At 34.5% G+C, this 19,695-nt stretch overlaps 1 protein-coding gene across 1 annotated transcript in view; it reads left to right on the top strand.

The window, feature by feature from the left end:
• The first annotated feature begins 2,199 nt into the window (after positions 1–2,199).
• The window catches only part of LOC126827174 (protein kinase C delta type), a 76,297-nt gene continuing 58,801 nt past the window's right edge, over positions 2,200–19,695 (top strand). The window contains exon 1 of the mRNA XM_050556408.2: positions 2,200–2,334. The gene's annotated coding sequence lies outside the window, so the exon portion shown is untranslated. The remainder of the gene's footprint in view (positions 2,335–19,695) is intronic.

Raw genomic sequence — 19,695 nt, 5'->3', positions numbered from 1 at the left:
CCTCGTGGCTGCGAACCCGAATTGAATATTGTAATTCTTTACCAACCGGTATTGCTGACGAACAAGTTTCAAAGTTGCAAAGAATTCAGAACTGCGCTGCTTATATTGTAACAATCTACATTGGCCCCGTGTTCGAGAAAGTGTTAACTTTACTAATCTATTAATGGCTGCTCCGGGTTATCTTCGTAAAGTGCATCAAATGGGTGGAACATACTTCTAAAATATATCTGACAAAGTGGTTATGACCTCTTAATTCTAAAGTAAAATCTTGGTTATTTTGTCACAGATATATGCTGTCCAAAATGGGAACATTTTCTGGTGCCAAGAGCATTCCTTTTTGGATTGAATAGTGGCGCAAAACGAATATCATTCATAACGTTTGAAAATCTATTTGACCCTCCCCCTTCAGTTTCTGTGAGTGTATGTCATTATATATATAAAGCATTTCAACGTAGAAATCAAGCCTCGACCTAATAAGGTATTACAAGGCAAAATTTCACATTTTTTTTTTTTATCTTTTTGACATCTATACATTTTTGAAATAATGTTTCTGATAGATATTTTCACTTTTAACATGAACCTATGTATTTTATGTTTCGTATTCTTATAAATATATATGTATATTGCTATTTATTTTATGTCATGTTCCTTATATGTCATGTATATGAATTGTATGCGGCCTGAAATGGATGTTACGATACACTAAAATCTTATCTTATCTTATCTTATCTTATCTTATTATTATTATTATATAATTACCCATCAATTTTACCAGGTCCTATCAAAATAATCAAATTGTGTACCAAAAGAGTAGATAAAATGTACTGGGACTAATATTGCACAAAACGGAGCTAAAATTGTCCACGGGGTGCATTCCACAGAGACCCCCCACCACTCCAACCCTTCCGCTGGAAGTTTATGGAAGAACGATGACCCCAGCAAATTGATTCCATACTTTCACAAGTACATAAAAGGAAGATAAACCATCATAAATATTTACCTGTCGCAACACAGACTTCGCGTCTTTGGAAAACAGCTATACATCCCAAAATAGAAATTTGGATATATTTAGGACAGGCTACATCGTCACGGTCACGAAATTCTAATAATAGCGGTAGGTGCATTCATTTTGGAGTATTTATAGCCGATGATCTCAAGGAGACTGCTGTCGTCATAGTCGGTCGACGGTCATAGAATTCCCAAGTGTCAAGTATGACTGAATTATTTTTGTCGAATGGTATTCCCCTGATGCCCCGTAAAATAAAATGTCCCGATTATTTTGTATTTTTGCGACCCATGTTTGCCAAGGGTATCGTCTCGAGGAGAAATTGGAAATGATGACAAAGAAGATATATATTTTACCAAATAAATCTAAACTGGTGTATGTCTGAAAATATCCATTATTTATAGAGTGTCATTTCTGTGGTATATCCACCATTATCATAATATACACGTTTTTAAGAACATAATTTCTTTAATAGCTGAACAAACTGATACCATGGATACTAGCCATAGGCTATAGGGAATTCGGCAGAATACATCTTTTTACCTTTTTTATGTCGTGGTAAAGGACTTTGATACTGACTGTGCTTTCGTATTCATTCTCGATTTTATGAGCGGTTGGGCATTTGAACGGAAACTGTCTTTTAAATAAAAATTGGTATCGGGTGTTCTAGACTGTGTAAACATGTCCAGTCTGGCCAGCTCGTTCCCTTAGATATATCTTAAATCGTGCTTTTTTTATCCTCTCGGTTTTATAGATTGCAACATAAAACTTTATATATATTTATGATATATATGCATTGATGTTTCATTTTTTGTGTATAACAGTCCATTAATTAAACTATTTCCATCTATTCATTTAAAAACTTGTAAAACCAGGATCCTATGAAATATGTTGTTATTTACAATAGGGTCAATATTGACTATATTAATAAATGACAGCCGCCGAGTTAAATATTTGAATACATCATATTATTAGTAATTCAATGCATAAAACATAAACAAGTATTAAAATCTATAAAATATGACTCAACAATGGGGTAAAATACGGTATATTATAGTGCAGGTATATGATTTATAAATATCAACCACAATACAATGGATGTGTGTTAATATAGTGGGATTCAAAATACTGTGACGTCACAAGTTCGCGCAGCGAATTCCCTGTTAATCATCATCGCCATATCGTGCCGTCCAATACAACTAATGCAAGCATGACAGTAACCTGCGACGGAAAGCTATTTTTAGACAGGACTTCGTTCACGGTAACACGGGCAGAGGGAACGTCGTCATTCTAACAGTATATCTTGAAAAGTTTGACAAAGTCTCAAGGTAGGTTTTTTTCTATTAGAAATATGTAAAACCGGGATTATCATATTTTATAATGTGCTTATTTGTGACCGTAACTATGACTTAGATATAGATGGTTTGTAGATAACAGAATTGGGTTACTGATTTTGGGGAAACTAAAACTAAAAGTTGTCCTACCAACATGGCTACTTTTTGTAAGTTGATGAATAATATAAATTTATCAAACCCAATTTGATATTTTCAAGTAGATTTACAATTCGCGTATTTTTTTTGTTAGTTGAAATATACTGTTTATATATACAATCGCTGATAATTGCTACTAATCTGGCTGAATAACTCAATAACTCAAAATGTGTATTTGGCAAATTTGGGAGTTTAATTGCCATAGCCCATATATATATGATATGTACCTTAAAAGTAGAAATACCATATTTCAGTAAATAAATCTAGGTTAATTGTGTTTGGAATTTATTTGAATCCCTTTAATTATTCTTATTTGTAAAGGCTAGCTGATTTCAGGTCTTTTTGAATTTGTGCATTAGACTTAGAGAGATAGACACAAGACAATTCCAAAAAATAATTGACTGTCACGCTAAATAAGAGAAAACGAAAAAAAGTAGAAGTCTGTGTATTACCATGTTTTTATTAAGTATACAGTGAATAAAAACAAGGGAATGTACGGACTATTTCTATTTTCTTGTTTTCTCTTATTAAGTGACATTCAATTACTTTTTTGAATTGTCAGATATCCTCTCATGCAGTCTCACATAACAACTTTTGATCTTCAAGGAATGAGTGAGCAGAAATTTGCTTGTGTATCTGTTATCACTCGTCACTTCATATCACTTATATAGAAGGATAACTCATGTTTTCCTTTTGCTTTCATCACTTCTGTTGATTGAAATCTTCATTAGGCATCTATTGTAGCAATGATCTCTGTGTTAAAATTATATTTGGAACGTGTTTAATCAGTTCTATCACATATGTGATGACTGACACCAATATTGTCCTTTAAACTTCTATGATTTATGAAAAAGATAAAATGTTGAGTTGGTTTGATCATGTGCTGTTTCAAAATGCGAGTGTAGGGGCCAAACGGTCTAACACATGCACTTTAAATCACAAGGTCTGCCATCAAAAGGGTGACCACCTTTGCTTGAACATATTGCGGGACATTTCAGAAAGAATATATTTTGCTCAAGAACCCTCTTATTTATTGCGAATCCAGTCACCCCGAGTACTGTGGGCATGAGATTTGGATTGGGAGAGGGGGGGCATTCCCAGCAATCTGAGGCAAGAAATATGGTGATGAAATACTATAGATTTTGTTGTGATAACTTGTGAGAAAGCGGGTGTTGAGAAAAAATGCAAGGGAAAAGAATATTTTATAAATTGAGTGAATGCATAACAAATCAAGACAGTTTAATGAGTTTATGATGTATGATTTATGATGAAGAAAAGACAATAGACATTGAAAGATATGTAACTAAAACTTCAAGACATAAAAGAGTACTCTTTGTTCGACTTTGTGGCTTTTAACAATCTGTGATTTCTTAATATATACTTGTGAAACTCCTGACAAAAAATATTAAAAGTTTATTTTGAATTTCACAACTAATAAGTTTTACTGATGCCTGGTTATCTGTAATAAGTTAAAGATAACTTCCCTCCTGCAGACTTGGTGATTTGATGATTTATTTGGACTAAAAACATATTCAAACTAATTAATCTATCACAATTTTGCTTCAAATCCTTCTCAAAACATTGTATTTGTGAGGAACTATCCCAATCTATAAAAAATCTATTAAAAGAAGTGTTTGTGTTACATGGCATGGCTGTAGCGGTACCTAGCAACGGGTGCGAAGTCGGAGGAGAATTCATTGCATATAAAAGACGATGTTGTCTTTAATGGCTGTTCATTTATCATAATTATCGAAGCCTAATTAAATTCTCAGATTATCCACTATCCACAGCCCATGCCCTTATTTGTAGTTTTTATCTCAGAAACTGTTGTACATGTAAGTCTCCCACTTTTTCGTAGTCTGTTCACCATCAAGTTTATCAGCATATACATCAGACGCTCCCTAACGCTGAGAGATCCAACAATCTTTGAGTGCAACCTTTGATGTCACTTGAGCAGACAGCCCTTAATCGTCAGACTGCCAATTGGTGACACCCTCTCATTTTTGTCCTGTGCATGCTCCATGGGTGTTTTTTCAAGGAATCCAGTATTTTTCTAAAAAGATTGTGTGTCTCCACTTTCCATATAACACACACATAAACTTACAAATCGTGTTGCATGTACAGAATGGTTGAGAAACAGAAATATAAGTCATAGATTAAGTTTAAGTCTAAAAATACTCGTATGAATCTTTGAAAACCCGTTCCAGGGCCACATCAATTTTCATACTTCCTAAAGATATCAAAAATAATCAAAGTTGGCTGAATAGTGAAAGAATATGAAGACATTATATAAAAATTTGTAGAAAATGAGTCGAAGTACATGTAACTGACGCTTATGAAAATTATTGCATTTAACCACGGTAAAATTACCACAATAAATTGTTACTCATTTGCATCCGCTTACAGTAATGTACAACTCAAAATAGAATATCAAGACTATATTCACTCATATTACTGTATAGAAATCTTCCATGTGAGCCATTGCAAGACATTTTGGCTGGTTTGAAGAATTTGCGGCACCTGGAACTTGGAAGCATTTTGCAGGACTGTCTAGCAAAATGCAGGGCAGGTGGTCATCCTAGTCATCAATTCAAATGGTGTGGTTTCAATCTCACATTTGTACGTTACAAGGAGTAGTGTGGTCTGTCAAACCATGTGGAATTTCTCTAGTTTATGTGTTACTCTCGAAATGACCCAGTTTTTGTGGAGTGGACATTTTTTGTGCCACAGAGGTGTACACAAAATCACTTTTGTCAACACTGGCTTTATCTTTAGCACTATTTATATGCAGAAAGCAATTAATAAAATTTATATATAATGTATCTTTAATAATACAAAGAAGCTACATGTATTTCTTTGACTGGTTCTGATAATTACTTCAAATCATGAGATACATGTAGTTATGCTCCCCAGTAACTTGGAAAATTTTGTGATTACTTGACTACAGTTATCAGTCTTGTTGAAATTTATATGTATTGCTTACACTGATTAGAGGTAGTCTAATGGATTTCATCGGTATGAGGTTGTTATTTGAAGAGTTATGGCCCTCAATGTTAGTAATCAGTCTTGTTGACACTCTAATGGCTAAATTTGAATAAAAGTGTGCATTAAAATTCCATACTACCTGCTGAATAAGGAGGAATTGAACATATGATATGCTTCTATATATTAATGTACGGTCACTGGGCTCTTACATGTACATGTATATCTATGGGGGTTTCTATCATCAGTATGGAATGCTATAAATTAGATAATTGATGGTTGATATTATATTTTCATCACAATTAATCTAATTGAATTTATTGATTGCTGCTGAAAATGACTAACTGTATACTTAGAATATTAGTACATGCAAGATACTGTACAACTTAAACTCATTCATCTCTCAATGGTTGGCTAGAGTACACATTTTTATACGCCCACATTTGTATGTGGACATATATTGTCGTCGCCCCTGTCCGTCCGCACACCCGTCCATCCACACTCTACAAGTCACAATTTTTATCCGATTTTGACGAAGCTTGACATATAGGTCTGCATGTATCTCCCAAAGATCTCACTACCTTTCGATATTAGCATGTATCGGACCATAACTACATGGATTACGGCCCCTGATTGTATGAAAAATCACGTTTTTAGCTTGTGGACACTCTAGAGGTCACAATTTTGATCCGATTTTGATGAAACTTGTAATGCATGTTTATATAACAAAGATCTTGGTTCCTGTCGATATTCGCGCATATCGGATTGTAACTTCCTGAATTTATGGTCCCTGATTGTACAAAAAATCACGTTTTTAGCTTGTGCTCCCTCCACAGGTCACAATTTTTATCCGATTTAAAAAAACGTTTTAATATATCACCGTTACACCCTAGTGATGGTTGAGTTCGAATTTTGTGAAAATCGGACCAAAACTGTGGGACAAAATGGCCACTACTTGTACGCAAATAGTGTAAAATATGGTATACCGAGTTTGTGGAGCCTCTACAGGTCACAATTTTGCTGAAACTTGAAATGCATGTTTAAAACCCAAACATCTTGGTTCCGAATTATGGCCCTTGATTGTACAAAAAATTGGACATACATGTAATGGCCGCCCCTTGTGTACGCAAATAGTGTAAAAATATGGTATATCAAGGTTGTGGACCCTAGAGGCCACAGTTTTTATCCAATTTGGATGAAACTTTAAATATGTTTTCATTGTAAAGACCCTGATTGGTCGAAAAATCGGATATTTAGCTTGTGGATTCTCTAGAGGTCAGGGGATCACGTGGCTAAGTGGGTAAGACGCTGGCTCGCTAGCCTGGAGGTCGGGTGTTCGATCCCTGCATTGGCCGAGAGAGTTCATTCAGATTTTCCGGTGTGGTTTCCCCTTGTCAGAGATGCAGGATGGAGGGCCTGACAAGAACAGCTGTCTAGTCGTTCGGATGGCACGAAAAACCAAGGTCCTGTGTACTCATTGGCATGCACGTAAAAGATCCCTTGGCAGTTGGAATTCGATATAAGAGTAGGCCGTAGCACAGCTGCCCGGGCAAAATTTCCCTCATAGCACACTGTATGGCGTATGCCCGTCTTTATTAGCTCAGGTTAGGAGCAGAACAGTAGGACGTTAAACCCCATTTCATTTCATTTCTCTAGAGGTCACAATTTTTTTTCCGATTTTAAAAACCATTTAGATATATCACCATTCCACCATAATGATGATTGAATTGGAATATTTGCACATTTCAGACCATAACTATCTGGATTATGGGCCCCGATTGTACAAAAAATCGTACTTGTGTTTAGCTTGTTCTCTATCCATCCATCTCTTGCAAAATGTTGGCATATCCTGCCTGGCAGCCGCTGGTTCATCATTTTTATAGTTCCTTTTCTCAGGCGCAAACCCTATTTTCCAAAATTTTCTGTGGGAAGAGCACCCTAGACTTTTCGGGCTAGCTACGGGCCTTCATTATATTGGATATGGCTGACATACATGAGGGGATTGACATGACTAGATTAAGTAACACCATATTAATCAAAAGACAGTGGCTGTCTATGGTAAACGTCTTGCACAAAACAAATATTACTTTTATCATTATCTATTGAATGTGTTTTCACATGTATGCACTAATGTCTCTTGGCTCATTTAGATAATAACTTTTCAGTCTGGACTGAAGATAATGAGATGTTTTATCTAGGTTTGACCACAAAGATACATGTACATGTATATGGCATTTTATGACACACGTACGAAAATAGCTGTACTGTATACGTAAATGTAACATCGGTTATAATCATAGAATTTTTCACGCACACTATTAAATCGCACAAATACAAATTAGTAACATCCTTTAAGATTATGTTGATAATATTTAATTTATCATTTTCAGCAACACTATCTCTTGGCAGTGGCCTTAAAACTTGATCTTGGTGTTTGGAAATGTTGCCTTGGTGTCCTGTATCAGTTGAATATAATCATGTCTGCAGTGTCCAGCTGTTCTAAGATTAGAATCATTAGATCCAACAAGAAAAACAATATTTAAAACATTATCTTAAAGCACAGTTATTTATATAGTGTGACACATCACCTATTTTCGCACCACTTAATGATTTGGTAAATGTTGATCTGGAGGAATCCAATCTTCATGGGATGATATATTTAATTATTGGAGATCCAGTTACCACATTTCTTTTATTAATTATATTAAGGTTCCATGAAAGGGTATTTTTAGTAGTATGTATGTTTACGGTTGTTTTCATCTAATGAGGGGGGGGGTGTTGGATGGTTGTACGTGACAAGGAGTAGGGTCGCCTGTCCAACCTCGTGGGTTTTCTCCGGGTCCTCCGGTTTCCTCCCACTGCTAAAGACCCCTACGCGCAAGCGAATTATTGAAATAAAATTAAACCATATGTTAGTCCCGAAATGACCTAGTTTGTGTCGAGTGGACGTTAAACCCCATTTCTCTCTCTCTCATCTAATGAGGTTACAACTTACAAATCTGTTGTTAGTCGAAATAGTTGATTGATTTGTTTGGTTTCTGTGGATATCTATACATGTATGTGGTTCTTTGGGTTTGATAGCAGTAGCTTTACTTTTTTTACCTTCTCACATTCTGCAGTTTTTGATTCATTTTTGGCGGTTGTGGTTTTACGTGGACTTCATATCTTTTAGTTCGTTGCCCTGTTCCCTAATTTTTTGTTTCATATCTTCAATCGCAAGACCGTGTTCGCTTATGGTTTGTTTTATGTCAGCAATTACTTACATGTACATCAGTTCCTGCTTTTCATTTGAAGATTTTTCACTGTCCTATGGATGGCTGTTTTTAGAAAATCATCCCCAGAATTCGTCCCTTGTTGGGTACATGTCTTACTTTCTATACGAGTAGAAATAATCTTCCTCCTCTTCTGAATGCATTTTCCCTTCTGTAGTATAGTTGGGGTTGATATGTCCGAATTATCTTAGCTGAATTGCATACACCTGTCATATCTATCATATGCATAGAGGCATCCGAGACAGAGTCATGTTGTACTTGCTCAGTCGGGCGGCATATTTCAGTCATATCAGGTGTATGGAGTGGAGACAGGGGTACATTATCATACGGAATATTAATATCTGGGTGCAAATTGACTTTGGGCATACTTTCTAATCGCACTGACGTAATACACAAATTATTTTCTATTTTCAAACGTGTGGAAGATATGAGCGTTGGTGTCGGAGATATCCCCCTCTTTATCAATCATTGATAGGTTAGAAAGTTTTATGTTATTGCGCATAATTCGTTTAAAAGAATCCCTAATTTTAATATTCAGTTCGTCAGCTTCTTTGTGGTTAATAAGTCCTAGTATAGTTTGTAGATGACCTGTCAAAAAGTGTCATAAATCTGTCCACTCACAAGTTTACTTTAATTAGTATCATATAAATTAATAGTAGAGGATGAAGCTGCTCTCCCCATTTGATCAATGTTATTTGATATTGCAATATGGTTGTGTTTTCCAAGATTGACTTAGAAAACCTCTGCACATCGACAAAAAATATTATAAAAGCCAGAACTAAATTGAAATACTACACCCCTTCCCGTTTCTTTAAAAGTTATATTATTTTGATAAGTAGCCTTTATTTGTTTTTGAGATATTCGTTGACACTTAAAGTATATTTTGCGTGACTGACAGAGTAATCGTTCACTTCGTTTTCAATCAAAGTGGCAAGACATAAAAGACTCTGCATCAGTGACTGGTAGCGCGAGTTGTAGCCGCTTCCATCTTTGAAATCTCACAATGCTCCATGTCGAAGATAATGTACTGAAAATAATACGTTCTAAAAGTTTCTTACTGTACATTTTCGATTTCGTCTGATTTCCTTTGAGTTCGGTTTATCTTGAGAGTAAAATATATTAAGTTTGTGAAAATTTATCCATAGGTATTGTAGCGTTTCCTTAGCGGATCAATTCACTGCACCACTTGCCGCCATCTTGGAGAGAAGACCTATATATGTAGGTGGTCTGATAAGGCCCCCCTCCCCCATCTATGTTTAGTTTTCGTCTCACTGTTAAAAAAAAGCAATACAAAAGAATTACATAATTTCATAGACCAAAATGGCATACATGTAGTTCTTTGTTGAGACTTAAATTTCAGCTCTCTCTTGATATTCAAATTATTGGATTTTAACTGGTTATTCTGAAAATTGGGATGTCAGTTTTATTGTTGCCCTTGTTCCTAATTGGAAATTATTGGCTTTATGATGTTTTAAAAGATCTATAAATATTACAGAACACTCGACCAACAACTGCAAAACAATAATGAGCAAAGATCTGGTTATAGGTTATTCCTAAGTCATTGACAGAATCTCAAAGGAAATCTTTATTATATTAAACCCTTCTTTTTATATGGCTACATTTAATGTGGATGGTTATTGCTGTCACTGGTTAGATTCAGTAGAATTACCGGTTCAGTCATATTTTGACATACCCATACATGTAACACTAATGTTTAAAGCTTGTGAAATCAATACAGGACAAATTTCTTGGCAGTGTTTATTTCAAACTTTAGTTTAATTAATTAGTCAAGGTTTTTTTTCCTTAAATGTTTTGACTTTTAAACTTGTGTATGTAATACATGTTCCTGACAAAATCTGCAATTGAGTATTCAAAAATCATTCACTGGCTCTTAAAGTTTATAATCTTTAAGAAGGTTGGCATACAACAGTTTGTCATATTTGTCTAACGTACATGTATATATTAAAGACCCTTTGAAAATACAACCATAAAAAAGTTGTGTTTAACACAGTTACTGAGTAATTGCAGGTTTTCAGAAGCAATCATGGTTCCATTAATGATTGTTGCCAGATATCCTATCATTCTACAAATATTCTTATCTCCTGAAAGCCCTCCACTCTTTGTATTTAATAAAGAGATAAAAAAAAAAAATTATTTTGTTCACTGTCAATTTATATAATAGCTGTTAGAAACCTGCTGGTTTTCCACTTAATTATATTGTTAAGATGTAAAATGATGTCAATCCATCAAGATACATGTAATAAGCTTTTATGCCATTAAATATGTTCTCGATAAACAGATAAGTATCTACACATCTCATGTACACAGATTTGTTTCTTGTTTGTTAAGCCAGGTTATGGAAAACAAAAATAGTTCTATGGACAGGACTAAAAATGTTGTCAGAATCTTCTATTTGTTTTAATTTAAGGGAGATCTGAAATAATTAGTATGAATTAAAAACACTGTTGATACACCAAGGAAAGAGGAAAAGAAAAGCACAACAAAATTGAATTTAGCATTAAGCCCTTTTGGATGCAAAGAGTTTTTGGTATGCATATTGACCAATGGGTAGTAATTTATAGTAGATTGACCATGGCCAAAATGATGTTATCTCTTTTTCTCACTAATTTATAAAGGGTCAACAGGTACACAATTAAGGCCGAAGTCAAACTGTTCAAGTTCAGACTGCCATTCTCAATTTAGATGGACAACCATATTGCATGTGGTTTTGCCAGTCACTTACCAAATTATGAAATAAATCAATTTGTATCAAGTTGAAGAAACAATTAGTCTGTCACATTTGTCAACATTATAACCTCAAAAGGAAATTGTGATTAATTACTATAGTTGGGTAGCAAGTAAACAAACATTGACAGAATTCACTAATCAAGGACATCCTATTGAAAAGGCTACGAGGGCTTGTCCTTGTTAACTAAATTTTGAGTTAGATGCTTTAGTTATCTAGCTTCCATCAGGATTCATGTTCTGTGATGACTGAAATCAAAATAATTCATTACGTTACCTACATGTAGTTGGGTCCCTTGGCTTAGTCATTCAAATGGGATGAAAAATCAAGGTCCTTGAATTTGAATTTAGCAGTTAACTCATAAGTCTGAGTATCTCACCACCTCCGAAACAAATTGTTAAAATTTATACCTTAATATCATAAATTACACATGTATATTATGAATATGATCATGTAAATGAGAGAATTGTTATTGTACAATGTACATGCATGTTAACATACAAAACAAAAAATAATCTCAAAATTAACAATTCTTCATAAAATGCAGATCCATTTCAAAATTTGTCAAATCATTACCAGACCCCGGTTACGTTTCACCTTGGGGCATGAGCGTAGACTCGTGAGTTTCCATTTGTGAAAAATCTTAAGATCACCCCAGTAGTGACGAAAAAAAACCTTTGTCCAGAAGAGATTCAATAAAATTCAAGTAAATGTTTAATCATGAATCAAATGTTAAAAGCTGGACTCGTGTTACATGTATTATAATAGTTGTCGTACACAGATGTTTGATTCTCACTCCTAACAAGAACAAAACCTGTTCAAGATTCAATTCCTGACTATTTTGACGAGTTTGTGTGGACAATTTACATGTAATTATCAATCTAGTCATTTCACGTACAGATAAGGAAATAAGAAAACAATTTGTCTATTACGGTAACAGTATTGTAAAAAATATTTTATAGATTTTTTATACACAGCAAATCAGTGGTGTATTGTGAGGATTTGTTCCAAACTGAGAATAAGTTAAGTACATGTAGTAACAAAAAGTTTGCTTTTGTTTATAACCATCTTTTCAACTTTCATGCAAAAAGAAAATGGTTGAGTGCATGGATATTGTTACTACTGATGTCTCCATCTTGCTTCAGCCACAGTAGTGGATCATTCTAAGGACTTCCTTTGAGCAGGTGTTGTAATCATTTAACTACAAAAGGTGACTGGTCTATAACTCCCTTAATTTCCAATTACACGCCTAACTGTACTGCACATAGCTTAACATAAAATAAAGCAAACCCCAATGCAATAAAGGTGAAACCTTACCACATAAATTCATAAATTTAATAGAATTCAACGGCTACACAATATTTCTGTTGTTTTTGAAATTAGAACCTGCACATGATTTCCTGTCACCTAGAAAATATAGAAAAACTGTTTGGTACATGTAAGATAAGATTTCAGTGTTCCACTCTTCATTATTTGTAACATGATTACTTATTTCCATTTCCATGCAAACTGTGCTGATATGTGTTGAAAATTTTGCCATTGAAGCTATTTTTACTTGTGCAAAGCCTCAAAGAGTGTAGCCTATCGGTTGTAGTGATGGACAATATAAGTATCACGGATACAAATATTACTAGGATATTGTCTGTGTCTGATAGTTATTTGAAAAGTTCCATACCATACACATTATATACATGTAGTGAAAAATATTCAAAGGATTTGCAAATTCATGTTGTTTATTCCCTGGATGTAGCTTTCTTCAGTAATTGAAGAGCATTGGCACCAGTAGTGGTATATAATTTATTGATATTTTATTTATTAGTATCGCAGAAACTTTCTCTAGTTCTTCTAAATGGCTATTAGTAGGAGTCTATCTATTTATCTTGTCTAAAATGTCCTCAGTCTATATTTCATTCCATGTCACAATTATTTTGCTGTGACAAATATTCTAACAGGTAGACGTATCTCAGTTTGGCATTCTATATATTTCACATAGTTTTATTTTATTCGTTTGACATTGTTGATCTGGCACCTTCTGTATACAGATGTCAGATTTATTATCCCATGCTGAACAATTTCTATTCCAGGGCATATCTCATAAACTGTTCAAGATATCTTTATGAAACTGCACAAACATATCAACCTAGTTGTACCTTTTTACTAATTAGAAATTTGTCAGGTTTCATAATTTTTATGTTTCCACAGAAACAAATTTGACTTGGAAAGTCCAAATGTGGAAATGTCAGTGGTAGCTTTTCAGATTTGTGAAAACATAATCGGTGAAAACTAATCCCTCTAGTATGTAGAATCTGTATAGAAAGTCTGTGTTATATATCATTTATTTTGGAATGGTACACTGGCATATATAATTTGCGAAATCTGGTCAAAATGCTATGTAGATCAAGTTAAAACATTAATGTTACCGAATATCCTTGATTTATTTCACTAACAAGATCTAATTTGTTATTATCCAGATACACTTATCTTTGGGAGTTACCATACCGGTACCAGCTTTTGTTAAAACTAGGCAGTTTTAAGAAGATTTAAAATATTTTAAAGATACATTATATAGGAATGTAAGATTTAGATAAAAAAAAAATGAAAGCTTGCTATGATAGTTCAAAAATAAATAATGAAAAATTAATATGTTTAAAATTTCAGTGAAATTACTTTATTCCGAGCAAAGTTTTGACAAGATAGTCTTGATTGTCCAGTAACATTGAGCAATAATAAATAAAGTTTTGATTATCCACGTTGACTTTAAATATTTAAATGGTGTGCATGTTCTAATCCATTGAATATCTAAGCCATCCGGTAACATTGCTACGATAATAAACAGTCTTGAATATTCACGTTGACTTTAAATTTTTAAATGGTGTGCATGTTTTAAACCATTGAATATCTAAGCCATCCGATGATCTACAGAGTTGATTATGGGTTTGTCATGGGAATAATAATAATAATAATAATAATAATAAAAACTTTATTTAATGAGGCAACGTATTTAGTTTGCAAAAAGAAAAAACTAATCTTCCATAGGTCCCTCCTAAACTACAAAGACATATATACATGTAATATCAGGATAAATTTAAAATCATTAGAAATGCAATAGCATTTTAAAGTGGGAAGTTTGATAAGTCACTCCCAAACTACAAAACATATACATTATACAAGTAGAATATAGGAAGAACACTATAATTACACACAAAATAAAATAGAATGTAGTTGCAAGTTAAAAATAATAAGTATGTCATCAGTTGAATATTATGGTTCCTTCAGTGTGCAAAATAAATGAGTTTTCAGTTTAATCTTAAAATTTTCAACATTTTTACACATCTTTATATCAAAAGGCAGATTGTTCCATAAAAGACATGCAGAATAATGAAAAGTACGTTTCATGGATTCCGTTTTGCATTTTTGAAGAAAAAGAGATTTACTGGTCTGTGAACGGAGCAAGATATCCGTTTTGGAAACAAGAGATTTTTCAATAAAATGGAAATTTAGATAAAGTGGAGTATTAAATGTAATAATTTTGAATGATAAGACAATTTTATTGTAAAGAATCCTCTGTGTAAGGGTAAGCCAACCGAGTTTAGTAAATAAAGAGGTGGACGGAGTTTCAATCGGTGCATCAAGAATAGCTCTTGCTGCCCTCTTTTGTAATTTTAAAAGAATGTCTAATCTACTTTTGGTAGCATTTCCCCAAATAATAGAGCAATAATCAAATATTGGTAGTATGTAACTGTTATAAAACAAAATGCTTGTCTCGTAAGGTAAATGATCTTTTATCTTATTTAGGAGAAATATTTTTGATGCAAGTTTTTTTAGACGTATCTGCTATCTGTGCTTCCCAATTAAGGTCTTGGTCAATTTGAATTCCAAGTAATTTTGCGGTAGTAACCGTCTCAATTTTCTCACCATGGAGTGATAAAGTTAGGTTTTTCTGATTTCTTTTGTGTTTTGTTGAAATCAGCATTGATTTTGTTTTCGAAGGATTGATTACCATCCCATTGTTTTCACACCATTTAGCAACCAAATAGAGATCATTTTGGAGATTTTTGGCGATGGATAAAATATCTTTGTGTGAACAATGCAGGGTACTGTCATCAGCAAACAAATCTATCTGACTTGATTCAATATTGAGTGGGAGATCATTTATAAAAATTAGGAATAGGAGAGGACCCAGGATCGAACCTTGTGGAACCCCGCATTTGACTGTAGTAATTGAGGAGGTAATTGATCCTAAACATACTTTTTGCTTCCGTGAGTCAAGATATGATTCAATCAAAATTTGTGAATTATTATCAAATCGATAAAGATGTAGTTTTTCAATAATAAGCTTATGATCAATGAGATCAAATGCTTTGCTAAAATCAAGATACACTATACCACTCATCGCACCATTATCGATAGCATCAAGCCAATTATCTGTCATTCGGATCAGTGCAGTAGCACATGAATGATTTGATCTAAATCCAGATTGGTAAGCATAAAGAACATTGAAGGTTTCCAAATAAGTTTGAATTTGAGTGCTCAAGTGCCTTTCGAATATTTTTGAAATTGTGGGGAGAATTGAGATTGGCCTATAATTGTTCGGATCATCTTTAGCTCCCTTCTTATGTATAGGAATAATTTTAGCCAGTTTAAGGGCACTGGGGAACATGTTTTGAGAAATACAAAGATTAATGATATATGTCAAACTGCTACAAATTGTATACGCAGACAATTTTAAAATTTTGGGTCCAATACCATCACACCCAATGGCTTTGTTACTATTTAAACTCAATAAATGTTTTAATACCTCTGTGGTAGTAATACAATTAATAGAAAAGTTGTTATTTGGGGGAATCTTATAATTTACGTAATCTGATATCTTTCGTTTGCACTCTTGAGAAAGTGGTGTTTTGGGGGCTTAATGTCATCAGTTAAATTAGTGAAGTAATCATTCATCACATTAGCAATAGCATTTAGATCATTAACTGTTGTTTTTCCATATTTAATACTATTGGGATAAGGGCAATTATTGGGTTTATTCTGTATGTCACGAAAATATCTCCATATGTTTTTAGATTGCTCTTCATTTTCGATAGAGTCCTTGATAAAGTTTTTTTTGGCTTTATTAATGAGATTTTTGGTTTTATTTCTCCATATTCTATAGTCGTCACACCTCTTGGAGGCTTTAAAGAAGTCCCTGAACTTTCGGGCTTTATTTATTTCCTCATTAAACCACTTCGGTTGATAGTATCTTTTTACTCTTTTTCGCTTTTGCGGAGCATGGCAGTCTAAAACACCTATAAAAAGGTCATACCAAGTATCAAGGGCAGAATTTGGGTCATCAATTGACTCGACTAGTTCAAATGGAATTTTAGCAAGATCATTAATAAAATTAGAATCATCAAAGTTTTTGTAATTTCTGTATAGAATTTCCAAGTGGTTGTGTTTTGTGATTTTTCTTATGCAGTTTCCAATGATAAAAATAATCGGAAAATGGTCACTAATACCATATTGAGGAACTTTAATTTCAACAATATTATCCGGTGTGTTTGTATATAGATGGTCAATGACAGTAGAAGAATTTTTAAAACAGCGTGTAGGGGCAGTAATTAATTGATGTAATCCCTGCATATTGATTATGTTTTCCCATCGTTTTGGAACAGTAGTTGAATAATCTATATTAAAATCTCCTATTACATAAATAGATTGACCAGTATTTATGGAATTTAAACTAGTTTCAAAATCATCAAACCAACCTGTACACGAAGAAGGTGGTCTATATACAAGACATAATAAAAATGATTTTTCATATTCTGGATGGAGTTCAATCCAAATGGATTCGATATTTTGATGTTCATAATCAAGTTTTCTTGAATATTTTAGATCTGAATTTACATATAAGATAAGGCCTCCGCCACTTTTGCTCAGTCGATAAATGTCTAAATAAAAATATTTATGAGCATTTGAAACCAGAAAAAAAGACTTGCAATAGGCGGGTTTAGGCTCTTGTGTAATGTATCTTTAATATAGATAGCAATTGAATTTTATAGGCATAAGGAAAATAATTAAATAATTCAACGATTTCCGATAATTACTGCCAAAGTTATGGCCCTTGATCACTTTGAAAAATCTTGTGAATATGCCGTCGACCTGGCGACTAATCGGCGACTACCCATCCTGTTATATATTTTAGGCAAGCTTGCCAGGATGTCAGATAACTTCTTCGTGGATTGATGTCAAAGGGAGGCTTTTATTGAATAAATCACAAGTTATAAAAGGTAGTTACAGGATAAAATATAGGAGTTGGTTGCATAGTTTACTGAAGGATAAATATAAAAGTATTATTTTAAGATGGACAGATATTCGTATAGTATCAATGAAATGGCAAATAAGGGTCATTGTATGGATCGGAGGTCTTTATACAATCCTCCATTATCGACTTCCGCTAAGGTGTCCAGAAGTAATATGACTGGTGTAGGTGGTAGTTGTTCTAGGCAGTCTAGTTACTCACTTGTTCCGCCAACGACTCAATATAATAGAAGTTCTGTTCCTGTAACGTTACGGAATGCTTAATTTCTCCCTAGTAGTAGGACAAGGAATAGTTGGTATGTTGATGCAGGTTACTTTCCTGAGGACGACTCAGATAGTTGTCTCTGAACCTGCGGCTAGGTCTAGAGTAGGGTTTACCGGATTAGTTTCTGAGGGGGATATCTCCCGTAGGCATGTGTCGGATGCAGTTTTTTATAGCAGGGAAAGTTATCCCGGTAGGTCGAGTTTGAAGGAAATTTCCCTAGCTTCAATATCGTATATAACAACAGAGACTTGTACCTCGTCAGCCCCTAGGTATACCAGTACTCCCCACCCTTACGCGTTGGCCCTAAACAGAAATGTTTACGTAGGAATGTGACCTAGTGACCCAGATTATATGCCTCAGGGACAATATCCCGCTCATCAAATTATGCGTAGGGAAAAGGAGCCGGATAAGGTTGATGGAGATAATGATGATTGGGCAGATTTTTTAATTCAGTTTGAGCAAGTGGCGGAATGGAACGAGTGGTCATCACTAGAGAAACCGCAACAGCTTGGAATGTGTCTGCAGGGTAAAGCCCTTAAACTTTTGAACACTCTTGCACCCTACCAATTAAGGCAATATGAGGAGTTAAAGGTTGTCCTTAACCGTAGGTTTAGCCCAGCGGAGAGACTTGCTACTCACAGAGTCGAGTATAGGAATAGACATAGATATAGGGATGAGTCTGTTGTTGATTATGGGTATAGTCTGAAAAGTTTGGCTCGAAAAGCTTTCCCTGAGTTTTAGGCCTTGAATCTGGAATCTTTGGTGGTTTATCAATACCTTAATGGGCTAGGTAATCATGATATTAAGAAACATGTTCAGTTTTGCCACCCTCAGACAATTGAACAAGCCATCGCCATAGCGGTTGAATATGAGGCGGTAGAAGGACCTTTAGACCGCATACGGAAGCCAAGTCATGAGGAGGTTATGCCTAGGAATAGAGAATTTGAGGAGTTCAGGGTGCAAATCTCAGATATGATCGATAAGAAGTTCAGTGAATATAAGGATAACCCATTTCGTCCACGTAACGATTACAGAGGGGATCATTTTGGAGCCAATCGTAGGCCCATGACCGGGATTTCTATTCGGAGAGATGGCTGGAACCGGAGTGGAAACTTTCCGTCTCGGGATGTTAGAAATGAAATGCAACTTGATAGACAGCCACGCTGCTTTTATTGTCAGGAACCTGGGCATTATAGGCCTGACTGTCCAAAGCTGAAGCTTCCTCAAATTTCGGGAGAAGGTCTTTTAAACAAGTGGGGACTGATGATCTCGCTGCACCATCAGTCCTCAGTTCTGCTAGGCAGCCTGAAAATAAATGTAAAATACCTAATTGTACTAGAAATGATTTGGATAGCATCACAGAAATAATAATAGTATCAGTCATGAGAAGGAAAATCATAAAGAAGCTCTGGATAGTACTAAGGAGAATAAAAGTGAAAATAAGTCTCAAATCATTAGGAAAGGTACTGCATTTTGTGTATTCGTCTCAGTAAATGTGCCTGGCATACAGTTACAAAACATGTTACTGGACACAGGGTCAGCTTTCTCGTTGATATGAAAGAATAAGTCCCCACCCACCTGCATTGCAGGATACAAATGTTGTTTTGAATACAGCAGATGGACATCCCTTGAAG

This window comes from Patella vulgata, chromosome 7 (assembly GCF_932274485.2).
Source record: "Patella vulgata chromosome 7, xgPatVulg1.2, whole genome shotgun sequence".
NCBI lineage: Eukaryota > Metazoa > Mollusca > Gastropoda > Patellidae > Patella > Patella vulgata.
Note: the sequence above shows the minus strand (reverse complement) of the source record. Positions and strands in the feature narration are given on the sequence as shown.